This window comes from Neodiprion lecontei, chromosome 7 (genome assembly GCF_021901455.1).
Source record: "Neodiprion lecontei isolate iyNeoLeco1 chromosome 7, iyNeoLeco1.1, whole genome shotgun sequence".
In the NCBI taxonomy this organism is placed as follows: Eukaryota; Metazoa; Arthropoda; class Insecta; order Hymenoptera; family Diprionidae; genus Neodiprion; species Neodiprion lecontei.
The window spans coordinates 7,062,592-7,070,895 of NC_060266.1; the positions used below are offsets into that span (position 1 = coordinate 7,062,592).

The 8,304-nt window shown below is 36.8% G+C and overlaps 1 long non-coding RNA gene across 1 annotated transcript; it reads right to left on the reverse strand.

The window, feature by feature from the left end:
• Window positions 1–3,468: 3,468 nt before the first annotated feature.
• LOC124295517 lies at window positions 3,469–6,595 on the reverse strand. Its single transcript, XR_006905470.1, has 4 exons — window positions 6,248–6,595; window positions 5,932–6,165; window positions 5,403–5,566; window positions 3,469–4,945 (listed from the first exon to the last, which is right to left on the reverse strand). It is a non-coding gene; the product is annotated as an uncharacterized LOC124295517 (long non-coding RNA).
• Between the last annotated feature and the right edge of the window lie 1,709 nt (window positions 6,596–8,304).

Consider the following 8,304-nt stretch of genomic DNA (forward strand, 5'->3'; position numbering starts at 1 on the left):
TGAATAAATTTGGCATTTTTCAATGGATTATCCTCAACTTGAAACCGCCTGAAGAAAGACAGAAATACTCGCATTTTGAAGAAAAAAAATCTACAATCCGCCGATGGGTTGAAAAGTTACGGCACTTTGAACAAAAAACGAATTTCACGCGATTCGTAAACATGAGATTTCGGTAAAAAATGAGAGCAGTCGTATAGGACAAAATTTTTTGATAGCAAAATGAAAAAACACGGTTCTCCTTCAATCCGTTGAAGAATGACATACATTTTTTCTGAATCGTTTGAATTTTCCGTCCCGACCTCGCTGGGTGATTTGAGATGGAACCGGCCTATAGTCACAATTTAATCTCGATAGAATTTAATTTCTTTGAATAAATTAATAAATTATGTTTCAAGTAAAAATATTCAATCACGATCAGCCCGTGCAGGAATATGTCACTGAGTATGCAAATGTACTTAAAAATCTACAAGAGTTCTCTGGTTTCGGTTTTCTGTGATTTTTTTTTCATGCCTGCAAAATTCCCATGAAGATTTGAAAACGTCGTTGCAAGTTAAAAAAATTAACCGATCAATGATGTCATCGGATTTGCTGTCTTGAGGAATTACGTGGATTGCAAAGGTTGAAGGAAAGCAGATTTTCTCCAAGTTTTTTTTTCAATATAACGATAGAGTTATTTCATTCAAAGTAAAGGAACATGAAAGAATGATATTTGAACGATATTCCATAAGAATTCAGCATTCAGAATTGGTTTTCGGAGAGGGGTATTTTCGTGGCAGACACGATAACTCAAGCTATTTATCTGCAATCAAAAAACTTAATATTTTCTTTTAGTATAAGATGGGTATGGCTAGCGAATGAAAACAGGATCATAACTTATTTTACGAGGTAATACATGGTGTAACTTGTATCGAAAATCGTAATTTTCCTCATAAGCTCCGCCAAAAATTGAAATTCCATTTTTTTTCAAATCCCATATCCTCTATTCAGTCACCAGCTGTATGAAACTAACCAACAGAAAATATTTCGTTTTTGATTTCAGATGAAGCTTTTGAATTGAATTATCGCGTCCACCGTGAAAATACAGAGACTCTAAAAACCAGTTCTAAACGGCTGAACTTTCAAAGTCTTTGGATAAAAATTCGCTGACATATCGTTCAAATATTGTTTTTTCATATGCCTTAGGTTCAGATAGTATAATCCTTTATTATGCTTAAGGAAAAATTGAAGACAATATGTTTTTCTCTAACCTCCGGAACCTACGTAATCCCATGAAAAATCTTTTCATAACTAATAAAGAAGGTAAATGAATTCACAATCTGCAGTCCATTTCCAAGTATACATACAATATCGTTATTTTCTATTCTATAATCAGAGATTCTAGTTCAATCTTTGGAAAATATATGAAATCTTCATGTGCTAAAACGAATCATTTGAAATTGGATTAACTTTGAATTTAAATATAATTCTTCAGTTCCATATTGGTTGAATTATAAAAAAAAATCTCCGATTTAGGGTACTCAATGAGTCAGTTACCACTAGAAGACTGAATTTCCAAAAGTTTAAATGCGTCTGCTGTACAAAATTGCAGTCATAACAATCGATACGTGTCAACGAATCAGCGAAATGTTATTACTCAACCTTATGAACAATTTTGGACAAGTCAAATGTTCACTCAAAATAGCCAAAACAAGTTCGCAAATAGTTGTCCATGTAATGCATTTTCCAAATATGCAATATCTACCTTTAGTAATTGTAGGTAATTATAACATGGCATCGAACGATCAAATCAACAGACAAAATTTAAACTTATAAGCAACTCGATGCATCTCGGTCCATCATCGGGTTTCCGGTTTCAAGTTTACGATGCGGACTTCGTTCCAGATATAGAAGTAAAAAAAAAAGAAGCGCGATAGAAAATTCGAAATATTCTTAATAAGTGCGCATTTTTAGCTCTATTTGGTATGCATTCAAAATAATATGTGGACGGTCGATAAAAAGGTCGTAAAAAAATTTTTAAATGTTGAATATCAAAGTTTAGATAACGAGATTGAAAATAATGAACCTTATAATGAAAATTGTTATATTACGCAGCATAATGATAATATATGTATTGAGGAAAATATTGGTCGTGAAAGTTTAAATGAAATAATCTCTCATAATGATATAATTAATTGCGACGATATTGATAATGATGATATGAGTGGAAGAGATGACGATAGTATTATTTGCATTAACGATTTCACCGAAAAGGTAAGTATTCAAGATTTAGATGAAAGACATGATGTAGGAGATGATCATGATTTGTCTGACGAAATTTTTGGCAACATAGCTTTAATGAATTCAAATGCCAACAAAGAGACTAAGGTTTTTTTTAGAGCAGATTCAAACGATTGCGAACAACATGACGACAATCGATGACGAACAAAAACAAGCACTCATTAATTTTTTGTTGGATTATGAATCACTGTTTTCTAATCAAGATGGATATGTTTTCAATACATATACGAACATACTGTTAGAGTAAAATACGACACGCCACACATAAAAAGGTCATATCCGATTTCGTAAAAACTAAGAGATACGGTATCAAAACATATCAAATAAAAGTTAGATGGCAATTTAATCAAAAGATCTCACAGTCCTTGTTGCACATATTGAGAGTGGTGGAAAAAAAGGATGGAAAGGGTAGAATATGATTAGTGTTAGTGTTAGATACTAATTTTTTTAATTCAAACAATCGAGTCTAATAATGAAACTCCAACAAAAATCGAAAACTTAATTCATAAACATAACGGGATCAAGTTCATGTCAACATCTAATTTAACCCAAGGCTACTGCAGATACCATTATCTCCATAATCTCGAAAACACGCAGCGTTTCGAATATGTAATTATTACCGACAATTTGCAATTCAACACGCAAACTTCGTTGATCCCTGTCGTGATCTACTAAGTGACCATACCTCATGGCACTGGAAACCTATACGTCCAATAGCATTTCAAAAGTTGAAAAATAATTTTATGGATTGTGTGAGGTTGCATAATTACTTGTCTAGCAAGAAATTTCAATTACAAACAGATGCAAGTAATGCAAGAATTGCTGCATTTCTTCAAACCGATAACGAAATTAATAAAAAAAAAACATATCCCTAGTCAGTAGATGTTCTGTGAGGCGGATTTTTGCTGTACTTCGGCGATCCGGAGAAGTGACCGAGAACTACTTACCGTATGTAGAACGATTTGGCGGCCTGCGATGGAAGTAGAAAAATCATATCTTACAAAAGGTATTGCGAGATTCTGTTGGGCGATTGGTGTGGTCAACATGCTTTGAAATCTTTATCTTCGCTAAACATCGGGTAATATGCTCTGTAGCTCAGTGCCGCGGAGAAAGGAGGGGTGATTTTGGAGAGAGAGAGAGAGAGAGAGAAAGAGAGAGACGCTCGACAACGACACGCCATTTAACAAAAATAAAATAAAATAATATATTTTGTAACAACGACGATACAAAAAAAGAAAAGAGATAATAATTCACAATTCGCTCTCCGCGATCAAAAATCAAACAACAGACAAATATTCGTAATCCACGCTATTTCTTAAGCTATAAGTATAGAGCTTTCAGCTCGCTAACTATAATCTAACTCAATTCTCAAAAGGCTCAAATGCGCAATTCTTAATTGTCAACCTAGACGGCGAGATGACTTATATCTAAACTACGATAATTTGAATTAAGTTAAATTTTATTCTTTACTTCACCTAATCGCAACTGAATCTAAACTATACTAAATACTATCCTAGACTCGCCTCGACATGACAAAACCGCAATTAGATTGAACATCATCTCAATTGTAACTTAATTCAATTAAAATGAATTTTGAACGATACGCAACTCGACACAACACAAACTAAATTGTAACTTAAACATAATCGAACTATAACTAATTCGTCAATAACTCAATTTGAATTGCCTTAACGGAATTCTAATCTTAATTCAGCTCAACTAAACGAAATCTACCGAGCTCGACATTATGCGAAACACAACTAAATAAATTCTTAAGCTCAATTGTAATTCAAAAGCAACCGAAACTCAATAACAAAATTAGTATCGGAATTCGGGCTGTACGTAAATTTGAAACGAGAATGACGCAATTCGAAACCGTGACTCTGTACTCAACATTTTCAACACAGCAACATTTACTCAACTCCATAAGGCAAAACTCGGGCTACGGTCACCGAGCAAAAGAATCGGCAAACGAATTTCGAGTACTTTCTGACAACGCAAATCCGAAATGGCTATCCGTTATTCGGCAAGCCTTTACTCAATTCCTCTCGAAATTCGATCGCAAGAATATCAGCAGCGCTTACCGTTCCAGATCCAGCATACAAAAGCACCAACCCCCTTGTGATTTTTCGAAGACTCCAAATTTCTCCAAACACAATAGCAAACTCCGCGATATCACAATTCTATCAGATCACGTCTCTACTTCGCAATCGCCGGAGCTCGAGTGATTTGAAAATCGACGACCTGCCGCAACGCCTCTCGATCTCGGTACGCTACTGCCTACGCGACGTCATACTCGCAAGGATACGCAACGCTTGATCCGTCATCGATTTAGTAGATTGCGCAACTCGACGCGCACGCGTCGGAGCATCGCGACGCAGAACTTAACGCTAGATCGTAATTTCATCCTCCGCGCAGCTCTACGATGCTCGGAGGTGAGCGGGGTGGGGCTCCCTCGTCGCTAGTCGGTCCTTCGCAAATTCGTCGGTCTGCTGTTGGTGGGGTAGGTGGGGAGGCTACGGCCTTGCGTCTTGGATTCCCGCGATGGAAGGATCTTCGTTGTCTCCCCCTCCGCAGGATCGACATTCTTCCTTCGAGATCGTCGATAGTCTGCCACTCTGCAATTTCCCCGAATTCGTTGCCAACTTCCTGCTTGATGCCGTTGAAACTCGAAAAACAAAAGAAACAAAAGGCCTTAATTTTGGTTCCGCGCAGGGTTCAGGGAGCCGTTTGTAACGGGCATGAAAAATACCACGTTACACGTTATATTGCATAGTTTCATTATTGGAATAATATACGAAAACACATCAAAAAAATACTTAATATCATATGTGATCTATGTCAGCGGGTGAAACCGTTAACGTACAGTATGTGAAGAGAGTTTTGTCAAATTCTACAAAAATACTCAACGAACTATTAACTATAGGTTTTATTGGGCCTTCACCTAAGTGAATAGGTGGGGTACAGTACTTCTTTGTAATCATAGACGCAATCTCGAAATATGACAAGTTGTACGCGTCGAAAAAAATCACGACACAAATGACGTTTTAAATTTCAATCGACGATTATTTCGTCACGGTAGCGAAATCTCAAAAATTATTATCAGATAATAGAAGTCAACTTACATCTGAATAATGGTGAACGGCGCCAGAAAAAGAAGGTGTTCAAGTAGGTTTCTCATTGATTAGGCATTGTAAGAATCTGGACGTCATACACATGTATTCATACATATGGGTGTGGTGTTGGTCACGCGTGAGGCTGCGCTGACGGTCAATCGTTAAGTATCCGTCTAGCAAATAACACAAATTGTAGTGAGCGACGACTCAAAATTAGGAAGTAATTATCGATACAGAGTTTTATTTAATCACATGTTGTTTGCCATCTCTTCGAACCCTGTTGGGAAAGTCAATTGCATATATTTACACCAATTATAAATTTGAACGATATAAAATAAACTGACGACTTAAAGTTAACTGGATTAACATTTATTTTCAACATATGAGGCATCAACAAGATAAGAATTACATTCAACTCTTTGAAAAGGCCTTTGGGGCACGGGTTAATATTAAAATTAAGAGTGGATATCACGTTTAAAAATCATTTTTTAGTATTTCGAGTCAATTTAAGGGGAGAGAGAAGAAAATTTTTTTTTACCAATATTAAGGGCCACCCTAAATTATCCATGCTTGTTTCCCAGCATGTCAACAATCACCAGAATATCCTCGCTCTTGCGAGACCCACTCGTGAAGGTCAGCGCGCGTTAATAATTTTCTGTTCCACTACTGATTCATGGACTGTGATTTCCACCCCGGTGTCAACCACCCTGGGGTAACTCCTCGTATCAGGTCCCCAAGAAGCCAGCCCGCGAATTCCGTACCCTGCATAGACCTGCCCTAGTTTCATGGTTAACAACAAATTAATTTCATCATGCATGTCATCCCAATCGACACGTTGATAGCCATTCACTCACACGATGCCACACTGCTGCGTATTTCTGCCTAGAGATATTTCCCCATAGCACTTGACCAATACTGAGCAGATATTGTTGGCTCATCCGGTTAGCCGAACATGGCGCTTGTCATGTTTACTCTTGCCCACTCGGAACTCACCCCTTTTTTCTACTATGTACCATTCATTCGTCTTACTATCGCGGGTAACGGCCTTTCTTTAAACGAATCGAGTACCTGAACACAATTATTTTATTTTATTTGAATGATGCACAAAAATATTCCAGAGATTTATCACGGCAGTAGTTTCAGATAAGTTCCGAACGCTTAGAAGAAACTTGCGTTTTAAGAAATTATTAGTGAAATTCTGATCTACTACCTGACAACTTTTGAGGAAATCTCCAATTTTCGTGTGCCTACATGTTACTTTGTTTCATATAATTATTTGCACGTCGTTGATTTACCAATTTACGTTTCATTATTTTGACATTTGATTCGTTGTTACAAACAATAAGTCCCAAAAGGATCACGTACAAATTTGGTTAAAAATCTGCTGACTCTCCAAGGTTTTGTCTAGATTTTCATAATATCGGACTATGAAATTTCAAGTTATAGCAACTGTTATGGACTGGACTTCGGTTGTCTATCATTTATTTACGGAAAATCAAAATTCGCCACAATAAATTAACGCTCGTACTAGAAGAAAATGCCTAAACACCAGTAATCTAAGACGAACGCGGATTTATCTTTTCTTGGTCCAGCTTTTGGAATAAAAGTTGTCACTTACCTTTAGCCGATCTGGATTGTCTCGGGCTGTGTAGGCGACTCTGCATGTTCAGCGGAAACTGGTTGAAGAATAAATTGCAAAATTGTCTTTATCTTTTCTAAAAGCGCGTCGTTTAAAAATTGTTCGACACCATTCACGCACGATTGCTCTGGCAGTGGCAACTGAATTATGGTTTCTTGCTGAATGAATGAAATATCTTCTATTAATTCTTTACTAGCACTTCGGAATGGGTCGCTATTTTCTAATTGCTCTGAGATTATGAAATTTAACCCTTCTACCAGCTCTACCTCCGTTTTTCATCTCTTTAAAGATCTTGATTCTTGACATCTACAATGGGGTTTTGAGAAAGGTTTTTCAAGAGAAGGTAAGGTAACTCACCAATGCCAGATAAGACACCGGTGGATTAGGTAATTAGGATTTAGATAACGACTCAATAGCCAAGATACACCCAAAATTCACCAATGCCAGATAGAGTGCTGATGGATACATTAAAATTGGTACGGAGATAGTTTAGTAGATTTGTCAGTGTGATTGAGTGACGTTGAAGGTAATTAATTTGGTTAACTCACAAGATAAATTCAACACAATGATTAAGTTTATTAAAATTTAAACCGAATCGAAATTATAATGATTGAATCTTATTATTAAAATGATAATATTTATGTAAAAAGAGAATTACGGAATTTCTTCAGTTATTTTACTCGTCTTTATTGTTAGAGAATTTGTGAACCACTCTGTTCCAATGATCCTTTTGAGCTGACAGCTTGAGAGGTTTTCGACGAACTGCTTTGGTTAAATGACTGCTTAGAACTATTTTGTTGAAAGATTTTTGTCGAAATGCTTCGATTAAAGGGTTTTGAAAAACTGCCCTTATTATGCATACTATAACACTCTTCTGAGTTCATTCGTTAGCGTGTGGTTTTTTAACGCGCTTCCTAATTGGTTCCTCCCATTTTTTATGGCAAAACGACCAATACGGAAGCTGCAAGTATGTTGGGATGTTGTTTTAGGCCTTCTTATTTGTCCTGAACCACCTCTGCCCTCTGGGTCCAGTGTAGTGGGCTAGTCACGCCACTCTGGCCTTTCCCACGAGTGCGCACTTGCATCATGCATACAAAAATAACATATTCTGACTCTCGGTCGTCATTATCCAAACATTACGCTGCAAGTGCGCGCCAGTTCCTGCATGTCCGAAAATATAAGGCAATTTTCGGGCGTCTGGCTTGTCTTAACGAACTGTTGTTTGACGTTGAACAGTTTTTGTTAAAGTATTGATGAGATGAATAGTATAAG